The sequence below is a fragment of the Rattus norvegicus genome, chromosome 1 (genome assembly GCF_021556685.1).
Source record: "Rattus norvegicus strain SHRSP/BbbUtx chromosome 1, alternate assembly SHRSP_T2T, whole genome shotgun sequence".
Classification (NCBI taxonomy): Eukaryota; Metazoa; Chordata; class Mammalia; order Rodentia; family Muridae; genus Rattus; species Rattus norvegicus.
In genome coordinates, this window is record NC_141534.1 from 255,775,001 (window position 1) to 255,802,974 (window position 27,974).

Below are 27,974 nucleotides of genomic sequence, written 5' to 3' on the forward strand. Positions count from 1 at the left end.
CTTGATTTGGTGTGCACAAAATACTCAGAATAGTGCCTGGCACATTAGCTACTTCTATTGTCCAGGGACTCCTTGCTACCAACATTTTTAGACACATCCCTCTGGAAATTGCATGGAGACACAGCCCAGGGCTGGGGAGATGGTGCAGTGGGTAAGACTGCTTAGTGCATGAGCACCTGAGTTTGGATCACCTGCACCCACATAAAAAGCAAGCATAGCCCCTGCTCGGAGGAGGAAGAAGAGGGGGGATAGAAACAGGTAGCACTCAGAGGCTTGCTAGTTAGCCTACCCCCCAAAACCAAACAAAACCAAATGGCCAGCTATAGGTCCCTACCCTGTCTCAAGGGAATGAGGAGGGTTTTGAGCCTTCCTAACCTCTGCACATGTATGGGCACACATACATACACACACCTTGTTCAGATATAAACATAGGTGCACACACTCATGTACCACATACATACAAACACAAGCCCAAGAATGTGAGCATGAGTGCTCTCTCTCTCTCTCTCTCTCTCTCTCTCTCTCTCTCTCTCTCTCTCAGAAAGAATCTAGTTTTCAGATAACTTTAAAGCCTTTCTCTTGGGGTTGGGGATTTAGCTCAGTGGTAGAGCACTTGCCTAGGAAGCGCAAGGCCCTGGGTTCGATCCCCAGCTCCGAAAAAAAGAACCAAAAAAAAAAAAAACCAAAAAAAAAAAAGCCTTTCTCTTAAGACCCTGACAGGAAAGGAATGAGCTTTCTTCTACCACTGAGAAGAGTCAGCTAATGTGGTGCTTGAACCCCCAAATGTAGTCTGTTATTTGGCCATGGAGTGAAATAAACTGTTTCCAAGTAGTTGGTTTTTCTCTCCCCGGATTTGGGGGTTCAAGCACCACATTGCTAGACGGGCTCTGTGACATGAAAGATGTTTGCTCCAGAAGTCTCTGATTCCAAAGGAAGCACATAAGGAAGAGTCCCCGTGGGCTGTGAGGAATGGAGGGGGCTGTGGCCAGAGCACGCAGGTCTGTAAGAACATCGGATGAATCTGCCATGGCGTGGGGGTCATTTGAACCTGGACCTTGTGCTGTAAATAGTGAATCTATGCTTTCTAAACATCCATGGAAAGATGACTCGTGGAGTGTATTATGAGGCAAATGTCTTGATTCCTTCTCTCTTCAACTCTGAGGTCTAGAACTAAAAGTATTAAGGGAATCGCAGATCCACACAATAAGGGGGAACCAGAATCCAGAAGGATCCTGAATTTCTGCCTTTGAACAGGAGGACAGACATGCAGAAGCCAGAGAAACAGTGGAAATAAGGAAACAAGGGAGATTTTAAGGGAAAATCTTATACTCTGAGTGCAAGAAAGCTGTAAAAAGACTTATCAATTCAACTAGAAGAATGGGTTGCAAAGAAAGAAAGATGGTAACATGAATAAGCACTAAAGATATGCAAAATACTGACTAGGGAGGAAACTTGTTATAGTTGACCAGCTATACAACACAAAGATCCACAATAGACATCAGCTGCAACTGTGGGAGGAAAAGAGCTTCAGCCAGAGACCTGGGTATCTAGGGAAGAGGTTCTCATCTCTTCCCTAGGCACCTTGGCCATCCAAGTTTAAAAACAGCTAATTAGATATAGCAGCACATGCCTATAACGTTTGGGTGGTGGGAGGCAGGGCAGAGGCAGGAGAGTCAAGGTCATTCTTAGATGCACATGGAGTTGAAGGTCGGTCTGGAGAACACAACACTGTCTAACCAGAAGCAAGGCTGAGGTTGAACCACACTGGTGTTTTTGGCCCTGCCCCTTCTAGCGGCACTGGCCCCGCCCCTTCCTCCTTTATTTCCCTCCCTGCCCTTCGAGCCATTACTGTGCTTGCTCTTACTGTTTGAGTGGAGTGGGTGGTCTTGTGTGGAGTGGGTGGTCTTGAGAAGTTTCAAGGCCTCTCCCACCTTTCTGAACCAGCACTTCTTCATTTCTTATGTAACTCTTCTCCTTGCTTCCTCTGCCATCTCACTTACTGAAGCTCAGACAAGAGCGCGGACTCATGCGACGGGTCGAAGGCTGAGCCTTCTCTTTGCTGGTGGATAAAGTCTGGAAAAGTTGGCTCCCGGTCCACCAAGGAGTCGTTCGGCATCAGGTATTAGTCATCCCTGCAAGCGGAGGTTCTGTCCCCAAACACCTAAGCATATCTTACCAGCAACAATGGATGATCAAGTGATTTAATGAGTCCTTTAATGCTTCACATTAAACCAGTAGACTCTGGCTTGAGCTCACTAACCAATCCGGGCAGCTCTGGATACTACCTGTGGAGTAATAATCCGTACTCCTAGGTGTGGTCTGCCACACGCTCGTGAATCATCCTCAAACGAGGAGAGCCCTGTCACTGTCACCCTCGATTGACATCAGAAGCACCAGAAGTCACTTTACCAAAATCATTCAGCTTGTGACAGCCTGGGATTACAATATGTAGGGTGGGGCTTGACTAACTGCTTTCGCGAGTCCCCTCTGTATCAGCGGAGTCCTCTTAATGACTCAAGCTTGGCTCTAAGAGGCCTAAGGTCCCAGAGTCATTCTTCCTCGAAGACTAATTTTGAGGACTTGTTGCAAGAGCTGCTTCTCTGTGCCCTTTCTCACTGTGTCATCTGAGAGCCAACCTGCTTTAACCTGTCTGTTCTCCTACCTGTCTTGACCTGCAGATGCCCACGCTGAGGGACTCTTGCCCTGGGATCCGCCCCTTCTTCCCCTATCTCCCACCCGTCTGTCTACAGCCCTGATTGCAGCAGGCCCTCCCGGCTACAGTGCTGTTAAACCCTACAGCTCACAGCACGAGCCCCCGATCCTTGTTATTTCTACCGGTCTTGTCCCCTCTTAATCCAAGTGAATGGCCCAGCCAAGGCACACAAGCCTTCCAGACAAGAATCTCGCCCAACAATCACGAGCAGGGCATCTTCTTCCGAACGCCATTCTGCTCACAGCAACTCTCCAGTGTGGGCCTTCCCTTGACCTCTCTACCAGGGCTTTAGAAAGTTGTTAGCTTTGGGGTTGGGGATTTAGCTCAGTGGTAGAGCACTTGCCTAGCAAGCGCAAGGCCCTGGGTTGGTCCCCAGCTCCGAAAAAAAAAAAAAAAAAAAAAAGAAAAGAAAAAAAAAGAAAAAAGAAAAAAAAAGAAAGTTGTTAGCTTTGAGAGACCTGTGCATCGTTTCTGGGTAACCAAGATTTGAGGATAAAAAATGTTTTCAACACAATATAATTTTATTAAAACTCACATGGCTCTATCATTTTTGCCTCAGCAACACTTTTTACTCCAGCTTAAAGATAAAGAGTCCCGGGGTTGGGGATTTGGCTCAGTGGTAGGGTGCTTGCCTAGCAAGCACAAGGCCCTGGGTTCGGTCCCCAGCTCCGAAAAAAAGAAAAAAGAAAAAAAAAAGATTAAGAGTCCCTGAAAGAGATGAAGTGATGTTAAAAATTATAATTCTGGGGGCTGGGGATTTAGCTCAGTGGTAGAGCGCTTACCTAGGAAGCGCAAGGCCCTGGGTTCGGTCCCCAGCTCCGAAAAAAAAAAAAAAAACCAAAAAAAATTATAATTCTGACTTTTTCAAGAACAATTTTCCCATCTTCTCACTGCCTCCCTGCCTCCTCCACTGCCTCTTGGTGTACACAGGGATAGAATCTGCATGAATAAGGCAAGGTGCTCTATGAATACTTGGTAAATATTAGCCAGTGACTAAATGAATTAATCTAATAGCCTCTGGCACCGTCCTTTTGCTGTCTTGCAGTGCAAATCGTTTCCTTTCCTTTTACTACCACCGGCATTCATGCATTCAACTCAGACAGTGATTTGCTTACAGCTCTAGGGGCTTCACAAATGCACAGTCTGCTGAGGGCAAGATGACAAGGGGACACTTGCTCAGGTGATCCAGTGATCCAGAGGACACTGACAGACATGGGTTCAAAGCCTTCCTCGTGGGTAAAATAGATGCATTGCCACAATGCTCTGGGGGCATTAAGGACAAAACAAGAATCTCAGGGCAGTGGCTTTCACCTTCCTAATGCTGTGCCCTTTAGCAGAGCTCCTCATGTTGAGGTGACCCCCCCAACCGTATAACTATTTTGTTGCTACTTCATAACTGTAATTTTGCTACCATTATGAACTGTAATGTAAATATCTGATATGCAGGATATCTGACACGCAACCCCCAAAGGGATCACAACCAACAGATTGAGAACATCTTCCTCAGGGTTTCATGGACTACTGTGCCTCTGACCTCAGTCTCCCCTGCCTACCCTGAGAACCCACAGCCAGTGAGACACTGGAATCTGAACATATTCTCAACTCTGAGGATGCCTTGTAGGGCAACCTTGAGGATCAAACTCCTGTCAAGTTCTTCTCTGTCTGCTCCTCCACAGGGAGCAGGGACACTAGGCTCCAGATTGGTGGATGCCACTTTAGTCCTGGAGAGATGTGAGTTACCCACCGAGGTCAGTGATCTGCCCAACCCCTCAGACCTACCGGAAGCCAAGGAGGGATGATGTCGGAGGAAGAATTTGCAGCTTTCTGCTCATGCATGGACTTGAGGGCACAAGGGGAGGCCTGCAGTCAACAATGATAAAGTGGGTCACTTTTTGTTTTGGTTTGGATTCTGGTAGAAGTTTAGTTTAGCATTAGCTTACTTTTGTAGTAAATATTCCTTTATTTAATTTTTTTAAATGCAGTCCTTGATTTTGCTGAACAAAGGAAAGTCATTTGGCTTAAGAAGACAATCAAGGGCTGGAGAGATGGCTCAGCGGTTAAGAGCACCCGACTGTTCTTCCAGAGGTCATGAGTTCAATTCCCAGCAACCACATGGTGGCTCACAACCATCTGTAAAGAGATCCGATGCCCTCTTCTGGTGTCTGAAGACAGCTACAGTGTACTTATATATAATAAGTGAATAAATCTTTAAAAAAAAAAGACAATCAAAGTGTCATTTGGGTGTAGCCATAATGGGCTAAACCTCTCTGGTTCCCAGAAGTCGCATGTGCACACCCACTCAGGACTTAAATGTATTCCAGAATGAAAGACACACACACACACACACACACACACACACACACACACACTAACACACACCAGTTAAATGCCTTCACTAGTTCAAAGCCTGGGCAGTTCTAATCCTCCCTGTGGCTAGTATATAATTCCCTCCTGTAATGCAGGCTTAAAGCCCTCTAGTTCTACATTTTATCTTTGTTGCCCTGGCTCCTTCTGGGCAGCTCCCTTGTCTTTGCTATCCAAGATGCTTCTGGTCAAGCCTTCCAGGAACCGAATCCCTTCTCACCTACATTTCAGGTGACTTTCCTTCTGCAGCTCTAAATCTGATCTGTCTCCCTCTGAATCATGGCGATTCCTCCTCCTTCCAGTTTGTAGCCTGCCCAAATCCAAAGGTATCACCTCAGTCTGCCTGCCTGGCCATTGACCATTGGCTCTTTATTGATGATCAAAACCCAATTGGGGACAAGGCCCTTCAGCGGTTGAACATGCAGATTCCTGGTTTGGGGGATCAGATTGATTCGAAGCACTAGAACTAATCCCCAATGACTGGGTTAGGAGTGGTGATGTCAGTTGAAGATCTGGGAGGCGATGCAGAGAAGCAAGCACAAGGCAGAGGGGAGAAGAGAAGATGGAAATGAAGAAAATGACAGCTTATCCCATACCACAGAGAAGTGCCCCACCCACCCCTGAAACTCTTCCCAGCAGGCCTTGCTTGGCTCCAGTCAAGAGTACCCCAGACCCTAAGAATTCAAAGACAGAATCACTTCAGGTCTTAGAACAGCCTGGGTGCAGGCAGGGCAGTGTAGGGGAAGCTTTGAGCCAAGGGCACTAACTCCTCAGAGATCAAAACGTTCACTCAACTTCTCTGAGTATACCCTGGGGGTGGCGGTGATGCTAGGCAGTTCTCAAGGGAAACTGTGGCCAGGTATTCATAAAGGACCTGGAAGGTTAAATGACTTGCAGCCCCATTAAGTGTTAGAATTTGGAGAGCTGAATCCTACCCAATGTTGGCTGGACTGCTCTGACCTTCCCAGTAGAGTATTGCAATGATGGGGACAGAGGGGGGTGCAAATTACTAAAATTAGTCTGTTCGGGGAGAGAAAATAGGGTTGCAGAAAGAATTACCCTTTCAGCTGAGCAGATACAAACTGAAAAGAGAATTTTATAAGGGCACATGGCAAATCTAGAAAAGAATACAGAAAGCCTCAACAAAATACTTAAATTTAAGCTTTAAAAAGATTAAAAGAATCAGGGAAAGTCGTCTTGTTTGCTGTCAAAAAGAGATGTTTAGAAAAGGCACGGGAAGCTGAGCATAATGGTACAGTCCTTTAATCCCAGTGTTCCGGAGGCAGTTAAACGTCTGTGAGTTCAAGGCCAGCCTGGTCCTCAGAGCAAGTTCCAGGACAGCCAGGGATGTTACACAGAGAAACTCCGTCTTGAAAAACAAAATCAAAACAATAATAACAGCAACAAAAGAAAAGAAGAGAGAAAGAAAGGAAGAATGAAAGGAAGGGAGGAAGGGAGGAAGGGAGGAAGGAAGGAACAGGAAAGAGCTTCTAAGAATACAGTGGCAGGGGGCTGGGGATTTAGCTCAGTGGTAGAGCGCTTACCTAGGAAGCGCAAGGCCCTGGGTTCGGTCCCCAGCTCCGAAAAAAAGAACCAAAAAAAAAAAAAAAAAGAATACAGTGGCAGATGTGAGGTTAAAAAGAAACCACACACGTTTCTTTAAGCCAAGGAGCCATGCAAAAGAGAAGACAGACCTTCCGCTCACAGGCCGGTGGGGCCAGTCTCTCGGCCTCTCTGGGATTTCAGTCAGGGTCAGAGGTCAGAGACATGTCACAGGTGTGCGTCTGCCTCGTGAAGCTCTCTCAGAAGTCCCAGCCTAACTTCAATCTTTCACTAGTTACCTCGGGGACACGTGGTCCGCAGAGCTGCAGGAGAATGATGGTAATTGATTAGAAAACCTAGTGGTCTTGTCTCTTGGTGGAAGTGGGACCGGACTGCTCAGCATTGCCCGTTTCTATGGTTTCGAGCTACCATTCAAGTCCCCAGTTTAGAGGAAGCATCTGGGTGGCCTCAAGTGGCTCCTGCCCATCACTCCTCAAGTAAAGAGCTTGTCTATGTAACGTAGCCCTAAGCCACACAACTCACCATACTGTCTCGACAGGCCTGCGTGGGCATGTTGGAGGTATGTGGAGTCTACAGTGTTGGGGACATTGAGTATCCTATGGCCCAGGCCCTATCCAGGCTGCCCTTGGGAGAAGCAGCCACTAGTCCAAGACAGGAGCCAGGGACAGCTTCCTCTTCTGTGCCCTTTAGCCCAAAACCACTTTCTTGGTTTTGCAAAAAAGAAAAGTAAAGGTCTGGGGACAGCGGTGCGTCAAGGACCACCAGGTACCCCTTTCTCACCTCAAGTCCCTAAAACCTCATCAAGCTTGACTTTGCATACTGGAGTTAGGTGCAAAGGGGTGGTGTGACACACAGCTTGGGCACGTGAGTGCTGCTAATGCCGGCTTCTCCCCCATCAATTCTACAAAGGTCTAGGTCTCAGCCTGGGAAGAACCACCAGGAAGAGCACAAATATCACCAATGAGAAACTGAGACTCCACTAGACAGGGCAGGGAGGTCTCTTTAGGATGCTCGCCCTGATGCTGAGCTGGGCACACAGTTGTTGACCAGGAGGCAGGTGTACAGCTCCATTTACACCTTCCCTACTCTGGGAAAACTGCAACCCTACCACAGGCCCCCAATCCCTGGGGTGCCAGCTAACATTTTGCTAAATGCCTATCTGTGACTTTGTCTCATTTTTTAAAAAAGGAAAGAGGAAACCACCCGTGACTCCTAGTCCTTGTGTGGTGAAATGCACCTAACATAGAAATTGCTGTCTTGCCCACTTGTAAGCACACAGTACAACGGCATTAAACCTATTCAGGTTGTTGTCCACCCTCCTCCAGGAGTCTTCTCTTGTGAAACCAAAATCCTGGATCCATTAAACACAACTCCCGTTCACCTCACCCTCCAGCTCCCCCAACCACTGGGCCTGCTTTCCTTCTCTATGGAGATGGCTACTCCAGGAACGTCCCTAAGGTGGTACCACGGGGTGTTTGTCTTTTGGTGACATTTCATTCACAGTGAGAACTCCCAATTTTCAAACTAGATCTATTCCCAAGACATTTGCAAAATGGCTGAGGCATATGTCACAGCGAGTGTTTGGAGTAAGTGCCCAATTTCCACGTGGAAGAAGGGAGGTGGCTCTTCCTAGACGTGAGAGGAGGGGCCAGTGCAGGTGATACGTGGTCCCATTCGTCCCGAATGCAGCACTGGAACCAGGTACTTCTGCCTGTCTCGAATGCCTCTGTGTTGCCACAACACAGGTTCAGAGAAGAGCTGACCCTAAGATTGACGGCCTTTCCGTTTTGAAGCACCTGCCCCGTCATTACACATTCCCAGAAGGCTCACCATAGCTTTAATACCCGGGTAGACGTGCAGTTAGACAACTCATGTTTACTCAGAACGGCTACATTGCAGACGGAGCCAACAGTTAAAGTGAACGTTTCTGAGGGGTAAATTGAAGTGGAGAACAAAGTTGCCTCCTGTAACCTCTATTCTTCCCTTCCCCAGATTACGAAGCAGTTGGGTAATTTAGATGGTTGGTCCTTGAACTCTCAAGATTTAGGTAAATTGGTGTAGCCCATCATCCTAGCCTCAGTGGCTGGTTTGGTAATGAGCTTATGACATAATTCCAATGAACGAGATGTGTCCATTTGTTGAACCGGGAAGCAAGAAGCCTAGAATATTCTAAACACTAAGTTTTACTGACATTTTCATGAAACAGTATAATTTCTCGATGTATTCTAAATCCCTGACCCTATTTCCACAAATAAGTGTAAATCCCACTCCTCATCAAAGAAGGCCAAGGCTCCTACAGCAATCCACAGTTGGCCAAAGCTCAGACAGTGAGTGATTTGGGGTACCTAGTCCCGACTGGTATAGCCCCAACACAACCCTGACACCCCAATCTCTAGAGACGCTGAGGAAGAGTAGGAAGGTTTTTTAAACACAGCAAATCACCTACTATGAGACACTGGCTTCTAGACATGACAAGCATTCTGCTCCAGTGGTGCCACAACTGAACAGCTGCCTTTAACGAGACCTACATAATGACCGCACCAGTCAATACGCCAAAGTGGACAGGGAAATTTCACAAGGCCCAACCCCTAGATGAACTACAGGCAGCGAATGGCTGCTGAGGAGGGGAAAAGGACTGATTCTCTCCAAGGATGAGCCCCTGATGGGTATCCAATCCCAGTGGATAGTCCTGAATACTTGTACACACGAGCAACACCAAATGCGTACAATAGAGGGTGTGTGGGCTGGAGAGGTGGCTCAGCGGTTAAGAGCACTGACTGCTCTTCCAGAGGTCCTGAGTTCAATTCCCGGCAACCACATGGTGGCTCGCAACCATCTGTAATAAGATCTTGTACCTTCTTCTGGCCTGCAGGCATATACAGGCAGAACACTGTACACAATTAATAAATAAATCTTAAAAAAAAATAGAGGGTGTGTGTGTGTGTCTGTGTGTGTGTGTGTGTGTGTGTGTGTATATATAACAACAACAATAAAAAGAGATCAATAGGGCTGGAGAGATAGCTCAGTGGTTAAGAGCACTGACTGTTCTTCACGAGGTCCTGAGTTCAAATCCCAGCAACCACATGATGTCTCACAACCATCTGTAATGAGATCTGATGCCCTCGTCTTCTGGTGTGTCTGAAGACAGCTACAGTGTGCTCATATATAATAAATAAATAAAAATATTTAAAAAAAAGAGATCAATAAATAATAAAAAGAGTTGTAGGGGACATGGGAGGAGTAGGAAGTGAGGAGAAGAGATGGAGAGAATATAAATACAGTGCTTGCGTATGAAATTTTCAAAAAATAAAATAATAATAATAATTTTTAAAAAAATAACAGAATGGTCAGTCTTCAATTGAAACTCGTGCTAGGTATGCTACAGGCTGTTCCTGAGGCCCGCCCCAGTTTGCCTGCAGCTATCTAGGTCAACAGAATCCCTTTGTGCTTAAGCCCCGTTGAGTTGGTTCTTCTCTTACCCATAACTGTAACTGTCTTGAGTTTCTGCCATGCGCCACATTCTACTCTCCACCCCCACCCCCACCCCCAAAGCCTTACACTGAAGCCCCACTGCAATGACATTTGAAGACTGGGCCTTTGGGAAGTATTTAGGTTTAGATGAGGTCGTGAGAATGGGGTTCTGATGAGAGGATTAGTATTCTTAGAGGAAGAGACAGCACCACCCCTTTCTTATAAGGACACAGCAAGAAGGTAGTGACCTAAACTCTAGGAAGACAGCTCTCTCCAGAACCTGACCATGCTGGCCCCTTGAGTGATCTCAACTTCTAACCTCTAAAACCGAACTATTAAACGATTTGTTACAGGCTGGGCCAACTAATACACCTCCATGGGGCTCTTGGAATTCATGCTTGAGCAGAGCAGTTCAACTTCAAATCCACCTTTACCCAATGATGAGATCAAGCCCAGGGTGTGACTCGTTCTCTCCCCACCCCTCCCTACATCGCCCTGAGAAAGCTGGCTCATCCCATAGCTGCAGTCCTGACTGCAGCCTCATGCTTCTGAAAGAAATCTTATATGCTAGCGGTGTCGGGCGCTGGGACACTGGTGACCCCACCACCCAAATAAAGGACAATAACAACGGAACAAGAAGGAAGAAGAAATGAAGAGGAAGAGAAATGGGGGAATCCGGTGGGGCAAGCTACAGCATCTGCAGGAACAGCACGGGACAGGAAGCACAACATCAGAGTCAGTGTGGCCAGAAACGCCAGCCGCTGGTCTCGGGGTCTTTGAGATCTTGCATGCTTTCGTAAAAAGTCATGTAAATTACGAATCCTGCCTCACAGTGCATCATTATTCCTGTAAATAAAAATGTTCCCTTGAAAAAAATTCATCAAGAAGTTCCATTTTATCCCAAATATTTGAGATAATTTTCTGGCCTCACACTGACTGCCTGACATTGTTTACATCTGGACACAAGAAGCTCACATACATCAGAAAGAACGCCGGACTGGGGAGTTTTCAACCCAGCTTCGTCTTCTGTTCTGCTACTGCCTAACACAAGCGTGTCTCTTTTCTGGGACAGATCTCACCATGTAGCACAGGCTCGCCTTGATCTTGCTAACCTCCTGCCTCAGCCTCCTGAGTGCCCAGCTCATGTCACCTCCTGCTAACTCTCCTTCTTTATTTCCCTTATCTTTGGTCTTGGAGACAGGAGAACGCCTCTGTTGCCCTTTTCACTGAGCAGTTAAGCTCCAAGGAACCTATGTGACACCAAGATCCCCTCGCCCTGTGACCATGTGGAGGTGGCATCCACAGTATCCCAAGATCGCTCCAGACATTTCCCCAGCCCACACTTGTTCTTTCCAAGTCACTCTGGTCCCTTCTGTCTGATCCTTGTACCTGTGCTTCAGGAAGGGTCACAGGAGGCAAAACATTGACAATTGACCGTCATGTCATTAAGAATGGGAGAGGGACCATATATTTTTTTTAATAGTATTTATTTGATGTATATGATTACACTGTAGCTGTCTTCAGACACATCAGAAGAGGGCATCAGATCTCATTACAGATGGTTGTGAGCCACCATGTGGTTGCTGGGATTTGAACTCAGGACCTCCAGAAGAGCAGTCAGTGCTCTTAACCACTAAGCCATCTCGCCAGCCCTGAGGGACCATATTTTTAAAGATTTATTTTCTTATTTTAAAAACTAAATGTATGTGCATGTGTCCACATATGTGTGTGTTCACATATTTGCATGCATATACAGGTGCTTTGTGGCGTATCAGAGACCCTTGAAAATGGAATATCACGTGGTTGTGAACCATTGACATGGGTGCTGCAGGGGACCCAACGTATCTGTGCTCCTAACCACTGAGCCATCTCTCCAGCTTCAAGAGGTCAGGTTTTTATTCCCACGTATTTCTACATCTTAGTTCCCTGATTGCCTGTATCTGCTGTCTTCATCTTTTTTTTTTCTTTCCGGAGCTGGGGACCGAACCCAGGGCCTTGTGCTTGCTAGGCAAGCGATCTACCACTGAGCTAAATCCCCAACCCTCTGCTGTCTTCATTAAGGGAGCTCTGAGCCTCTGTCCCTCCAACTCGCCTCATGAACACATCACCTACAACATAGGGCCAAGCAGGAAAGGGAAGTTGGTTTTGTTTTTAGCATCTGATTCATGGGTTGCTGTATTAAGAGGTAAACACTGCTTAGTGGGAAGGAATGCGGTGATGGGTTAGAGACGTGTGCCGCGGGCACACAGAGCCAGGGCAGAAGCCTGTATGCTGCCACTAGCGGTGCAGCTTAGAGACCCAAACCTAGTTGATTTTAAAAGTTCCAACAGTTATCAAGAGCTGGAAGGTTTTCAGAAAAATCTCAAACCTTGAAGTTCCTTTCCTTGGACCCCCGAGGCATTGCAAAGTCGGACAATGATGGTTCGTGTCTTATTTTTGGTAGCATGAAGGCCCAACTCCCTATCTAGGGTCGGGTTGACTGGGTTAACTGAAGGTCAAGTCTCTTTCCTTTTGAATAGAATAGTATCAGCTCCATTCACTGGCCCTGGGTGTATCAGACCAGTCACTGTGATTTACATTTGCTGGCATCACAGAAATTTCTGGAATGTTATTGGGTCGTCCTGACAGTCCAGCATGCCCATTGAATTGAGAACTGTAGACAGGAACAGAGAGTGACAACCAAAGATAAGTGACTGATTGCAGAAACACATTTGAAAAAAGGAACCCGTCGGGAGGTGGCTGGGAACCACTGCTCTCGTGAAAGATATGTCAGTCTGAACACAGATCCCACCCACAGGTCAAAAACTCAGGGGCTTTCAGATCTGGGTGTGTGTGCCCTGGTTTCACTTCAAAGCCCTCCTTTCGGTTTTAGCCTGAGTTACCCTGGGAGTTTTTTAAAAAATAACAGTTTTATTAAGCATTCTCTCTTTGCTGTAGAATTCTAAAGGTGTCCTGACGCATTACAGAATGCGGTGCTCTTCGGTTGTTAGGAATTTATTCTGCTGCTACAGAGGCTCTGTGTCCTACAAAGCAGAACCCAGGGTGGATTGCCACACCTGCTCTTGGATGAGTAGCTTCCTGACTGAATGGAGGATGTGTTTCGTTCTGACCTCTCGTCTTGTTGTGCCTCCACGCAAAGCTACACACGATAATAAAAGACCCAGAGATTAAACAAACAGTTTTAGAATGTAACACATAGTATCTAGCTCTCCTGGACTTTCCTGCAAGCCCATTGCTTGTGTCTCTGTCCCTGGCTTCCCTTGTACTTGAATATTATTACCAATTGCTGTATTCTTATCCAATGGTAGCTATTGAAGAATTAATCCTCTTCTACCTTCCATTCTTACTCTTGCTGTGAAAGACTACCCCCTATCCCTTAGGACACCAGAGGGGTTCTACATGTGTCCCTCCAAGTGCTAGACCCATGAGATGCTCAGCAGAAAACGAAGCAGGTCGAGAAGAGAGGCTGGGTGTAGATCTACCTAGCGAGCTCAGGAAGCATCGCAGACGGTTTCCCTCTCGGAACCCTGGCACGCATGTTAGCCTGCAACAGGTAGAGAGGAACTCTGCTATCAAGAAACTGTTCTGAACTGGTTTATCCCAGTGTCCCAGACATCCTTAACTTCGATGTCTTTCCCTTTCTATTAACTGAGGTTCTATTCGGGGGGAGGGGAACCCCGTATCTCTCGAACGGCTCGTCGTGGTACGTACCTTGTCCAACCAGTCCACTGTGAAAGGGTCTTGCCCTCTCCTGAACCTTCCCCATGCATCCTACTGCCCTTGTTCATCCGAGCCCTTCACCGGCCACAACTTGCAAAAACCTATGTTGCCCACATCTCCTGTTCAATGTTTGAAGTTCTGAGTTCTTCACCACTGCCCCCCACCAAAATAAGCCAAAGATTTCCTTTTTACATTGATATGCAGTGGGGCAAAGGAATAGCAGAGGAACGTTTGGACTGCCTGCCAATGCATAAATAAGTATAGTTATTCTAGAAGGCAATATGGCATCCGATAGCCAAAGCCTTAGAAACCTGTCTTAGACATTTATCCTGAGGAAATAAACAAAAATTTAATGGGTTGGGTTTTGTTTGTTTGTTGTTTGTTTGCATGTTTGTTTGTTTCTAAACTGGAGTTGTATTTCTAAAGAAATACTTGAGAACAAGAAGAGATTGGCAGAGTCTATGGTGGCGCGTCTATAAGACAGGATACTATGCAGCCTTTGAGAGAAGAGCCTCAGCAGAGAGCACACTGACACAAAATCAACACAAAACTAATGCCATGTAAAAAATACACGTATGTACAGTGTGGGTCCCTTCCCATCATGCCAACATGTATTGAGTATGAAATGTTCACTTAAACGAGAAACCTGGGGCGAGAGTTCAGCAACGCTTTTCCATAAGCATCTCTCGGTGGGCACAACCGTGTATCTGTGCTCTCTGAATTTTATACATGATGCTTTTGTATACCAAAAGGAAACCACTGGGAAAATGATCGAAAATGGTTGGTGACCTTCCACAAGCTTTGTTAGCATTCGGAGTCCGGGCTCTTCTAAATAGGATCCTGTTAACCCCACCCAGGACTTTTCTGTCTCTTAGGGGATAAGTGTTCCCTGAGGAAAGTCAAAGAAAATGTCTACCTTCCCTCTTCTATCTGCAGGGCCCTGGACACGGAGCTGGCTTCTGGATCATGAGACTGCAGTTTTGAGAGGAAAAGAAAAAAAAAGATCAACACACCCCACCATCTATTTATTTAATATTAAAAATAATATTTCACTGAGTTTGGCCGGCGTCAGGCTGAGCGGTTACTCATACAGGAATTCAAACAAAAGCAGCCTTGGCCCCGGGCCAGTGGGCTGGTGCTGGGTGGTCCAAGTCCATCCTTTGCTCCAAATAAGTAGCTTGTAAGCTGCTTGCAGACCTGCTTTGCTTTGGGAAGATGATGTATTAATTTATTTATTAGAAATGTTTTAACAGGAAATGCTAATCGTTTGCATTTAGCAAGAACTGCCAGGGAGGCAGCTGGAGGAACCCAGCAAACATTGCTGGATGGAAGATTGCTGTTCTTGGCCCTGGAGCCCAATCAGTGTCTGTTGTAAGAACGTTCTAGAACTTAGCACACCAGCTTGGTGCAAAAAGATCCTGGTTGTCTCACTTTAGAACAAATGAAAGGTACCGGGGTCCATTCTCTAACCACCCTGCCTCCCCTCCCTTTTCTATGGGTTTCTTAGGGACCTAAGGGGGTGGGGGTGGTCAGTGAGTACCAGATGCTGCTTCTGCTAGATGTGAATGAGTCAAGTTCAAACCTCCAGGTAGGATAATGGGAGCTGGGAGCTGAGGTGTGAGCAACCCATGAGTAACTTGAAGCAGTTCTTACCGTGACTGTGGACTGGAGTCGTCCATGGGCTCAGAGCTTGTGTGTGTGTGTGTGTGTGTGTGTGTGTGTGTGTGTGTGTGTGTGTGTGTGTGTGTGCACTCCAGTATTGGGTCATACTCCAGGTGGTTTTTGTCACTCCACAGGGAAGATGAAGAAGGGAGAATAAATATGACACAGATGTGTGCCTACAGGAGGAGCGTGAACAGGTTTGTGCTTTAAGAATCCTCTTCCAGATCTCTCAGACACCGGTCACCAAGCAGAAAGCATGCATCAGCTGACGTGAGGCCTCCAACACATATACATCAGGGTCTGGGTTCAGTCAGAGAAGATGCACCTAACCCTCAAGAGACTGGAAGCCCCAGGAAGTTTAGAAGTCTGGTGGGGTGGATGGGGTGGGGAGCTGGGGGGAGGTATGGAATGTGGAACTGTTGGGGGTGGGGTGGGGTGAACCGGAAGGGGAATAAAATCTGGAGTGTAAAAATAAAAAAAATAAAAAATAAAAGAATCCTCTTCCAGAGAATTTCTTTGGAAGAATGTAGGATTTTCCTCATGGGGGAGGGCGTGGGGCATGGGGTCTAATGTCTAACCCGGTCTGGCACGACAAATTTGCTGTTTCTGTGTTTCCAGATAACAATGGAGGTAAAGCCAGGCCCTGGAAACCAGTCAAGATTTCCAGAGATAAACCCTGGGGCAGCAAGAACTCTGTCAATGAAAAGTGGCTTGACCTTTCGCCTCTTGAGTCACGGAATTCCCACAAATGCTGTGTCCCCACCAACTCTGGCACGGAGTCACCGCCACAGTCCAGACTTCGAAGTCACTTTGTAAACAGAGAGGAGGGCGTGGGGTAAGCCAGAGAACCGGCACCTGGAGCACCTCAAAACACAGGGTGTGCCCTCTTCTCTCGCTACCCTTCCTCCCAAGTTCAAAAAAAATTATAGAACCCTTAAAGTTTGCCTCTGCAAATGCAGTCTACAGCCGTCTAAGTGCCTTTAAATGGATCTGAATGCAGCATTCCACAACCTGAACCAAGAGCCTTTGGGAGGACTGTGCTGAGGCAGTGAATCTCTAGGCAAGGGGGAGGAGGGATATGGGGGAGAGAGACAAAAAGAAAGAGATGCTATGCTTTCAGTGTGGTTTGTCTACCCCAAGACTCACATTGGAATTTAATCTCTCTTGTGGGCCACTCGAAGGAGGGATGCACTCAATCAGATGAAGTCTTTGGAAGGAGATGGGCGTAAGATAAGGTCATCAGGGTGGAGCCCCTTGATTTAATACCGTGGCTGTGTAAGAACAGGAAGAGACCAGAATACACACACACGCACATGCTCTCTGTCCCTTGCCTTGTGATACTCTATGTCACCAGGATGCCAACAGCAAGGCTATCACCACTTGCAGCCCCATGACCCTTGACCACGAGCCAAGAGAAACTTCTTTTAGTTATTATGTATCTTCCCTAGTCTGTTGACATTGTATTAAGAGCAACATTAAACATAAAACCAATGGTTTTATACTGTTGACCACGTTCAAGAGTTAAATAAGAGTTGGGATTCACTGAATGTCTTATTTAAGGTACAAAACTGATTAACCTTTTTGAGCCTTGGGTTCTTCAACAAAACGAAAGTGTTTTGAAGTCTCTGATCTTTAGATCCATAAACTCAGGTTTTTTTTTTCTCTGACAACTGTCTGATTATACATTCACCGCACCTCAAAAACAAACACACAAGCAAACCATCGAACACCATGCTTACCTCTAGGACAATGTTTCTCAGCCCTTGCTGCCTGTGTAGTCACTTGGAGAGCTAACTGATGGTAACATCAGTTGGCAAAAGGCACTTCTGGCGGTGATGGAGTTGGCCTGGATTGGCTCAGACACCAGAATGTCTCTTCTGTGGTCTTTGAAAGCATACCCTTCTTTTCTTCGAACTAGCCCATCTTCTCCCTGACCACTTCCACCCCAGGATCCCTGCATAGCCCATTACTTGAAAATGCCCTGCAGTCGTTCTACATCCCTTCTTCCCTCGAGCAGGAAGTTTTCCATAGCAACACTGAGAATCATGCTGATGACCCGATACCAAGCATGTGTAGTGGGCTCACTGTTCAGTGTGTTGCTTACATCGTGCAGTGTCATTCTCACAGCGACACTGCTTGGTAGTATGGTAAGGCAAGATGGTCTATGCATTGACTTCCCTGAGGTTACACAGCTGCCAACTGCCAAATCCTGGCCCCAGAGAGAAAAGTTACACTTTAGTAACTCAAAGTTACACTTTAGTAACTCGGGTCCTGACTGAAACACCCCCACCATCCCTCTACTTCTACCAGAAGTTCCTATCTGTTACTTCTTTGCCGGGGTGGGGGGGTGCGGGGGGGTGGGGGGATTTTACTCCCCCTCCCCCACCATCCCCCTACTTCCACAGAAATTCCTTCCTTGAGTTTTGCCCTCCCCCCACCCCCACTAACACTCTCCAGTGCCCGCGCTTGCTGTCATCAGATTTACATAGTCACTGGTTGCCACTGCTATCCAAGCAGAAGGCATCGGCTCTCGCGCATGATCCGGATTTTGTCACAGAGACATCCACTTTACGTTGAAGTCTTCAGGGACACTTAATCTAAGAGCAGGGAGCACATGTTTGTAAATCTTACCTTTGAGCTTCATCTTCTTCCTCATAATGTCACTGACGTGTCAGCTCTAAAGGAAACCACAGAATGGGCCATACTTGAGTGAGGCCAAGATTTAATGCGGCTGCTCCAGCTCAAGTGGCTGTGCCTAGAACTACGGCTGTGTTTAGCAGTCACTGTGAAGTACACACGCGGTGATTTAATGCGGCTCTGGTTTAGACTCAGCCGTAGCTTTGTTCTACCATTTTAGCATGCGCAGTGGCACTGCGACCAAAGCAAAGGGCAAGAGTGATTTTCCAAGTGAACAACCGCAATTTTTTTAATTGGGCGAATACATAGATTATATTTCAATTCTATAAAAATATGAAGAGGACTCTCAGAATAGAAGTGTGCTTTGATGTTTCATTGCAGGCTTTTACCTCTGGCCAATATGAAACAACCAATGGGAGCTCATTCCCCTCCCACCTAAAGCAACTGTAACAAAACACATTAAACAACTATTTGAAAACTACCAGATAGCAGAAGGGCCCTTATCCATGAGGAGAACAATGTGTACAATTCCCCATTCCCTGCCTTCAGAGGGTTTCCAAGTCACAATGCAAAGAAAGAGACCCAGGCAGAGGTGGGCAAGCTCTCAGAGTGGTGAACACAGAGCTCGGGTGTGGGGCGACCACGGTTGTTAGAGCTGATGCAGGAAGGACAGCCTGACAGAGAGCAGACATTCCTGAAGTTTACAGAGAGATTCTGCTCAACTGTTGAGCTCTGTGCTGATCAGCCACACCTGGAAGGAAACTAAGGCAAGATATAGAACCCCAGGAATGGTTAGAAGTGAGCGATACACACACAGGCCAGCAATGTGTCTATTCCCTCCAGTCAGACTTGGAAACCTTAAGGTTCATGAAGGTAACACAGCCGGGTTATGTGTCCCATAACAAGAATTAATCTAAGCTGAGCATGGTTCTAGTCCTGACTAACAAATGACTTTTTTTTTAATTTGGTTGTTTGGTTGTTTGGTTGTTTGGTTGGTTAGGTTTTTTGTTTGTTTGTTTGTTTGTTTGTTTGTTTTTGTTTTGTTTGACTTGGTTTTGGGGCTTTTGAAACAGGGTTTCTCTGTGCAGCCCTGGCTGTCCTGGAACTTGCTCTGTAGACCAGGCTATCCTCAACTCACAGAGATCCGCCTGCCTCTGTCTCTCAAGTTCTGGTCTTAAAGGAGTGTGACACCACTTCCTGGATATGCCTAACAAGTCTTAAAAATAATGTTTCCACCCGATTTAACCAACTCATTTGGAACAAAAATCCAGAGTATTATATAATACAGAAATCCTAGCACCAAACAAAATACCACCCAAGTGCTTGAAACCAAGTGTCAGGATACCAGACACAGAGAGAGCAGAAAAGGAAACCCCCAGGTCCACACCCAGAGACCACTCGAGCCACTGAAAACAAACATGGGGCAGAGACAGATGTTGGGTTTGTAAAGAAAGGCTTAAAAGAGCTGTTATCTCCATTACATAGTTCACACTTGAGGAGGCAAAGGAAATATCTTTTTTAAATAAGTCATTCTATTACTAGTTGTATGGTTTGAAAGAATATCTTTGAGCTGGGCGGGGTGATGCTCACCTGCAATCCCAGTTCTCAGGAGGTAAAAGAACCACAGGTGTGAGGCCAACCTGGTCTATAGAGCAAGTTCTAGGCTAGCCGGGGCAATCTCACAACTCTCTGACTGAGACTCCATAGTCCTGAGGCAACGCTCTGCCTCCTGCCGTCTCCCGTCTCTGTGAATTGGCTGCTCTAGATACTCACATTCACATAGGACAGAATGTCCTCAAGTTCTATCCACGTTGCAGCATTTGGCAGAACTGAGTAATATTCCAGTGAGAGTGTGTATCGCCCCTCTCTGAGCATTCACCTCTCAGTGGACACGAGTCACTTCCACCTTTGGGCTCTTGCGATTAGTGCTGGTATGAGCATGGTATGAAATCTCTCAGATCCTCCTGCTGCTGGTTGGTTTGTTTGTTTGTTTGTTTTGGAGACTAGGTCTCATTGTGTAGCCCTGACTTAGAACTCACAGACGAGGCTAGCCATAAGTTCAAAAAGAGTCGCCATCCCTCTGCTGGGATTCGATGTAGGAGCCACTGTGCACTCTCAAGATCCTCTTTTTAGTTTTTTTTGTTGTTGTTGTTGTTGTTTATTTTTTAATTCTAATGTTTTGTTTAATTCTAAAGTGTGTGTGTCTGCGCGTGCGCGCGCGCGTGTACACACACGTGCATGCATGTGTAAAGTAGGGAAGGTAAGCATATGTGAACACATGTTCAAAGGAAGGTGCCCTTGGAGGCCAGAAGAGGGAACCTAATGGCCTACAGACAGTTGTAAACTGCCCTACATGGGTGCTTGGAATTGAACTCAGGTCCTCTGCAAAAGCAACACTCTTAACTAATGAACTGTCTCTCTAGTATCCATCTTAGCTCTTTTGGATCCCTGTGTATGGAAAAGTATCAATTAAGAATTGTATACCAAAGAGGCTGGGGATTTAGCTCAGTGGTAGAGCGCTTACCTAGGAAGCGCAAGGCCCTGGGTTCAGTCCCCAGCTCCGGGGGGGGGAAAAAAAAAAAAAAAAGAACCAAAAAAAAAAAAAAAAAAAAGAATTGTATACCAGGCTGGAGAGATGGCTCAGCGGTTAAAAGCACTGACTGCTCTTCCGGAGGTCCTGAGTTCAATTCCCAGCAACCACATGGTGGCTCACAGCCATCTGTAATGGGAGCCGATGCCCTCTTCTGGTGTGTCTGAAGACAGTGACAGTGTACTCATATCCATAAAAAAAAAAAAAAAAGAATTGTATACCTCCTGAAAATACCTGGCAAAAGGATGAAGAACTCATCTTCAGGAGTGAAAATGCATTGAGCAGAATCCTGCAAAGGGAAGACAAGCACAGATGAAAATAGTCATCTACAGAACAGAATAAAGAGCTGGAGATGCTAACGATGTTTGTTCTGCTTTTCACATCTCCATGGAAGCTAATTGACTAAACAATATAATAATTTGATACGACGTTTATAACATACACAAGTAAAATACTTCACCAATACTGCCCCTCTCCAAGGACTATGTAGGAGCCTTAGAAAACCCACTTCCTTCTCTCCCATCCGAACTGTGCTCTTGTTACACATCATACTGATACATATTATAAACCCCATGTTACATTGTTCTTACTTTGTCTAACTTTCAGGGAGATTTAAAAACAAAGCAAATCAACAGGCATTTACTCACATAAAATAAGTGGAAAGAAAGTCAGGGTATAGAAAAGTTAAGACTGTCAGGCAACGGGACATGCTATATGGGTAACAGAATCCACACACTTGTCCTGCAGGCCTGGGCTATTCCCGTGTTCACCTCCCCATACCACTGTTCTCAATCTATTTAAAGGGGTCTCTGTGATACAAGTATGTTCTTTGACCGCAAAGGAATTAAAATGGAAACAAACGAACAAAACAATCTTTGGAAAAATCCCCAAGCATTGGAAAATTAAACGACAACTTCTAAATAACCCACAAATCAAGTAGGAATTAAAAGGGAAACTAGAAACTATTCTTAACTGGAAGGAAGTGGAAATTCATATTAGTGTTTGTGGGACAGTGCAGAAGCAGTGCTCACAGCAAACCCGGAGCACAAAGTGTCTACCAGAAAAGAAGGAAAGGGTGGGCCGCATGGCTCAGCAGGGAAAGCATTTGCTGCTGCAGGATCCCTGGGACCCACACAAAGGTTCTAGAAGAGAAAAATTGACTGCACAAACTTGTCCTCTGACTTCCATGAGTAACCCTTCCTAAATACCCACATCATGCACACACAGTAATAATTAATTAATATATATAAATTGTAAATATATAAATTAATATATATTAAAAGTTATTAATAAATTAATCTAATTTTTAAAGACAAAGAAAAGACTTAAGGCAATGAGGAAAATTATTGGTGACTTTCAGCCTCCACCTCAGAAAACTAGGAGGGAAAAAAAAAGAAAGAAAACAAGATTTTAAGTTGGAATCATCAGAAAATAAAACATAGAGATAGAATTTTAAAGTAAGAAAAATATAAAAATCAAAGAAAGTAAATGTTTGGTTCTTTGAAGAAATTAATAAATTAATGAACTCAAGCCAGGCTACTCAGGAAAAAGGGAAGATAAAAATTATCAACATAAGTTACAAAGCAGGTGACACTTTTGCAGACCCCAGCATACACTAAAAAGCTGAGAATGTACCATGAAAAATGATACCAAAAATTAATCCCATGTAAAATAGACAAATTGCTTGAATGGCATAACTACCAAAACTCACCCAAGAAGAACTAGGTAATAGCTGGAATAGGCTTTCATAAAACAAAGACATTTAATTAATATGCTGTTAAAAAAATAAGACCAAACAACTACGGCTGGGCATGGTGGTGCACGCCTTGAATCCCAGCACTGGGGAGGCAAAGGTAGGCGGATCGATGCCAGCCTTGTCTACAAAGCGAGTCCAGGACAGTCGAGGCTATTATGCAGAGAAACCCTGTCTTGGAAAACCATTAGATAGATAGATAGATAGATAGATAGATAGATAGATAGATAGATAGACAGACAGACAGATAGATAAATAAATAAAATGTATAAATGCATAAACAAACAACTAATGCACCCAAGGATTTGGGGAAAAGGAATCCTGGAGAATATGTAAACTCACAGCCACTGTGGAAACCAGTATGGTGACTCCTCAAACAATTAAAAGCAAAACTTCCATCTGATCCTCTCCTAGTACGTCTTGGTACGTGATCAAAAGATTCAAGGCCAGACTACTACAGAAATCCTTGTATACTCCTCCTATTTACTGTGTCACCATTCACATTACCAAGTTACCGAACTAACACCTAGCTGCCCACAAGCCGATGGGTGGATAAAGAAAACGTGGTAAAATATGCACATGAAGTTTTATTCAGCCATAGAGAGTGTCATTTATAGGGAACTGAATGGAACTGGAGGTGACCAACTTAAGTGAAAAATTGCCAGGCTCAGAAAGACGATTAACAAATGTTTTCTCTCATGTGTGGAAACTGGAGGATAGAGAGAGGGAAGAAGAAGGAGGAAGAGGGGGGAAGGGGAAGGGGAAGAAGAGGAAGAGGAAGAGGAAGAAGAAGAGGAAGAAGAAGAAGAAGAAGAGGAAGAAGAAGAAGAAGAAGAAGAAGAAGAAGAAGAAGAAGAAGAAGAAGAAGAAGAAGAAGAAGAAGAGGAGGAGGAGGAGGAGGAGGAGGAGGAAGAGGAAGAAGAAGAAGAAGAGGAAGAAGAAGAAGAAGAAGAAGAAGAAGAAGAAGAAGAAGAAGAGGAGGAGGAGGAGGAGGAGGAGGAAGAGGAAGAAGAAGAAGAAGAGGAAGAGGAAGAAGAAGAAGAAGAACCTGGAAGGAGAAATACCATGGGTGTGGGTGTAGACGGAGGGGAGGTGATAACGAAGGAATGAAGTAGTGAATATTCATTATCAAAGCACATGTGTGCATGTATGGAAAAGCCATGATAAAATCCCTGCCTCTACGTGACTGGTATGTGCTAATCTTAAAAACAGAAGTCAAATTTGCAGATAGCTTTTCTACAAGGAAAATTCTAGGCTCATTTGGCCTCACTGGTGAATTTTCTCAAACACTCTAGGAGTAAAGAAGGCCGATGCTATATATACTAAGGCGTCCAGAAAGAAGAAAAGTAGGACTGCTTCCAAGTCCATCCTAGGAGGCTCGCATTACCCTGATAGCGAAACCAGATAAAGACACTGGAAGTGAGCTGTGGAGCCCAGAGGCATAGCTCAGCCACGGCATCCGTCAGCCTCTGGATTCCATCCCCAGCATGGAAAGGGGATGAGAGACGTGGTGGGGTACAGCTACACTAGCACTGAGGGCCGAATCAGGAGGATCCTTACAAGTTTCGGGCCAGCCTGGGCTACACAGTAAGCTTCAGGCTGACTGGGATAGAGAGTGAGACGCCATCTCAAATGCAAAAACCCAACTTTACTAACTTTACTCGTGAGTGAGTTGAGTGTGGATCCAGGCATACAAGGTGAGTCTAATAAATAAGGTGAGTCATGTTATTCACACAGTGGAAGAGAAAAGCCTTCACTTCAGATAAACCATTTAACAGAATTGAATATTTATTTCCCGTGTACATCATAGACTACACGTATGTGTGTTTCTGTGTGTGCGCACGCGCATACACATGCATGTGTACTGGCGTGTGTGTGGCAGAGGACAACTTGAGTGTCTTCCTCTGTTGCTTCATGCCTCATTTTTTGAGGTAGACTCTGTCTCACCGAACCTGGAGCTTATCGGTCCACTCGACTAGACCTGTTGGCTTGTCACTCCAGAGATCCACCTGCCTCCGTCCCCATTTCCGGTGCTGGGTTTACAGACCTGTCTCTAACCGGCTTTCCACACTGCTTCTGGGGGTCATCGCTTACACAGGGAGCACTTGGCCAAATAACCATGTCTAAGAACGCTCACCTCAGACTAAGGATGAAAACCACACTGTCTTTCTCCAGTTGGGAAGGCGGGAAGATAACGCCCTCTTACCACTCCTACCCAACACTGCACAGAGGACCTGCAACCCAATTGAATGGCAGAGGAGAAACGCCTTTTAAAGTTGCTTTATTCGTAGCGACAGCATTTAGGTAGAAAAACAAACTCCCAGACCTAAAAATGAATTCAGCAAGATTGTGTGATACAAGATCCCTACGCTAGCTGCGACGATGCACTCGAGTAATCCTAGAGTTCAGGGATGTACAGACAGGAGGGTACAGGAGTTCGAGGCCATCCAGAGCCACATAGGAAGACCCTGTCTCTAAAAAAGGAAAATTATTTTTATGGTGGCAAAGTACTTTTGGAGCAGAATTTAAGTAGTGTTATTTGGGAGAACATCAAAAGAAATATTTGGGTATGAACCCAAGGAAACCTGTGGGAGAACTAAATGTACGTTGAAAGCTATAAAGCAATGCCCCCCAAAAATTATAGGGCAAAATTAAATGCTTCTCCTCAGTTCGGAACCGGAGCACAGCGCAGAAACACGGGGTCCCCTTGTAAGCTCCCGGAAAGGCCTCCAGGTGGAGCCCTAGCATTCGATTCCTTCGCTGCCGTCAGTCGTGCCCATCCCTTCCTCCCCGCCAATTTCCTCCAGATACTCCGCAGGACTGAAGTAAAATCGTCTCTAATCAGAAGAAGATTGCAGACAGTATACTCAATGTACAAATCGGATCCGATGAGCCGTCTGACTTTCCCTTCGCTCAAGCAGCCAGTGGCTCGTTTTTTAGTTTTCTTTTGGCCTCTGTGGATCGGTTCAGAAGTTCCCTGAGCTTAAGACTGCCCCAAGTCCACCCGCCACAGGTTAGAAAGCTCCTACCCTTGAAGATTCCCTTGCACAGAGGTAGGGCCTGCTACAAGGAATATTCCCCAGACTGTGTCATCTGGACGTGTGGAGGTTGAATTTCTTTGGGGCTGGGAGGTGAGGTGGGGTGGCTAGGATCTGGCAAACTCTTCACTTCAGAATCAGGTTTTCGGGCAGAATGCCCGTCCCATTGTGGCTCAGGAGCAAACTGCTGTTTCCTTCACGGAATAACCACTGACTTCAGACCACAGCGTTCGTGGCAATTGCTTCCCCTAACCGTTTCCCTTTACCAAACACGGTTGCTCTATTTTTCCAATCTTGTTTAATATTTAGTCTGGAAAGCAATAACACAGCAGAAATCTCCATCTCGGATCTTGAGGGTAAAAACCACCCTTAAGTCATCGTGATATGCCATGCCTTATCTATACAGGAAGATTGCTTTGTACAAGACATAAACACAGCAAAGACATGTACGGTGTATTCCAGCCTAATCGGAGAATTGTCACTGTAGGCGTGGAAGGCCGGTTTCCAAGGTTTGCCCTAATACCATAGTCATGCTATTTCCACCTACTACACACAGGCTAAGGGAGTTGATGGCTGCACGTGACACATAGCACAGATACTGATTTATGGAATTGTAACAGTGTGGCTGTTTTCACAGGGCCAGGCAGGCCGGAAGACTTATCCTTCTACTGGCTTCCACCATGCGCCTGAAGACCATTCCTTCGACTCGCTCTTCCTTTCTCTTGGCGATCAACTGATGGCAGAGTACTTGTGTCAAATTACTTCTCCTAGGTGGTTACGAAGTCTCATTCCTCTCTCCTGGAATCTGCCTGATCCTTAGTGACTTACTTTATCCGGTATCCTGTGACAGAAATGAGATTCTGACATTTTAAAGACTAGATCAGAAGAAACCATGCAGCTTCAGTCGGTGACTTGGATCAGTTTGCTCTGGGGTAAATGCTCAGAGCTTGCCCTGGCCGCCCTGCACTCTGGGAGCTCCGACTCTTAGAAAAGAGTCCTGGCCAGCTTCACGTAAGAGAAGGAGCTCTCAGGTGGCTATGGCCGCAGCTGCCATTTGACAATACCCTGAAGTATCTGAAGGACCCATGTGTAAAGTCCCCAAGGAACTCTTTATTGCCCACAATCATAAGAGATTGTTTTTAAAGGAAAGTATTGCTTTTTAAATGCCACACTGGAAAAAAAAAACTTTCCTCGGATAGGGTATCAGAGTTCTCTGCATGATTTCACAAGTTTCTGTGTACTCTAACTGTGCTGCACATGCATGTGTTGTGTGGACTATGCATGTGTGCATATGTGTGAGTGAATGTTTAAGTTATCCAGAAATAAAGTCCTAGCCTACCTGTTATGGATAAGATCCATTTTGAAAGAATTAAACTTAACTGAAGATCTTCCCTGAGTCCTGTCCCAAACGCTGACAAGATCAGTGCTGGTTACAGCCAACAGGTGTGTAACCAGAGCCCCAAGAGCATTTGCTGGCTTTGAGAGCTCTGACCCACCTCCGGCCCCCAATGTCAGTGAGTCAGCTTCAATCCTAAGGCTTCACTCATCACATCTGGGTCTTCTACCAGGGAGACACCCAGTTCTTCCTTTTGTCTGGTAAGAAAGCAGATTGCTTTAGTCCTTTTCTTCAAAGACTGACAATGATGTGATCAGACACGAAATGTCACTCAGCCAAGGGAGAGAGATTTTCTCTACTAGTGCTTCTTAAAATATCCCCCCTCTTTTGGTTTTAAAGCAAAGCAAAACAAAACCAAAAAACCTCCTCATATAGCAAACAAGTGAAATCATGCCCTCACTTCGCTGTGCTTTAACAAGAGGCCTACTGTTGGGCCCTTTGGGGAAAGCATGCTGCCTTTAGCCAGCCGCTGAGGACAATAGGCCAAGACCCTGCAGAAGCAGCCCCCTTACCCTCTTGTGTTTCAGACTCTCACCCCAAAGTGCTCAATATTCATGGCTAGAGAATCATTCACTTTAAGTTGGAAGCAGGTGCCATGCAGGAAGAAATGTGAAAGGACCAGCGGGGTTAATGGGACCGTCCACAGGCAGTGACTGGGCATCCGAATTTGCCTAGCACTCGGCTAAGACGAAAAGATACAAAGTCGCAAGATGGAAACAGAAGATGGTGGTGGAAAACTTTGGACTCCAGGGGAAAGGGGGAGTCTTAACTGATGTCCCTGTGGCCTTGGTCTGGATTTTCATTTTCCTTGCCAATCTTAGGAGCTGTGAAAATCAAAAATATGTCTAGTATCAGTCAAGCACCAGGCCATCCAGGGCTATTATTATCACGCTCCATTGTGTAGTCGGAGGTCGGAGAAGGAAGAAGGAACGGGCAGGAGCTGTCAGGGAGGATTTGATGGAGGAGGCCGGTCTAAAGTGGACCTTGGAGGAAGGAAAGGATTGGGAAAGGCAAGAAGGCGTTCCTCCCAAGGGGCGCTGAGGGGGGCTTTGCATCCTGTGGACAAG

General features: G+C 45.8%; 1 long non-coding RNA gene across 1 annotated transcript in view; it reads right to left on the reverse strand.

Annotated features, from left to right (window-relative positions):
- LOC147997124 (uncharacterized) overlaps positions 1 to 27,974 on the reverse strand; it is an 80,772-nt gene that overhangs the window by 15,004 nt on the left and 37,794 nt on the right. Inside the window, exons 2-3 of the long non-coding RNA XR_015653402.1 lie at positions 20,942 to 21,009; positions 18,125 to 18,170 (exon numbers count right to left, since the gene is read on the reverse strand). This is a non-coding gene — a long non-coding RNA (uncharacterized LOC147997124). The remainder of the gene's footprint in view (positions 1 to 18,124; positions 18,171 to 20,941; positions 21,010 to 27,974) is intronic.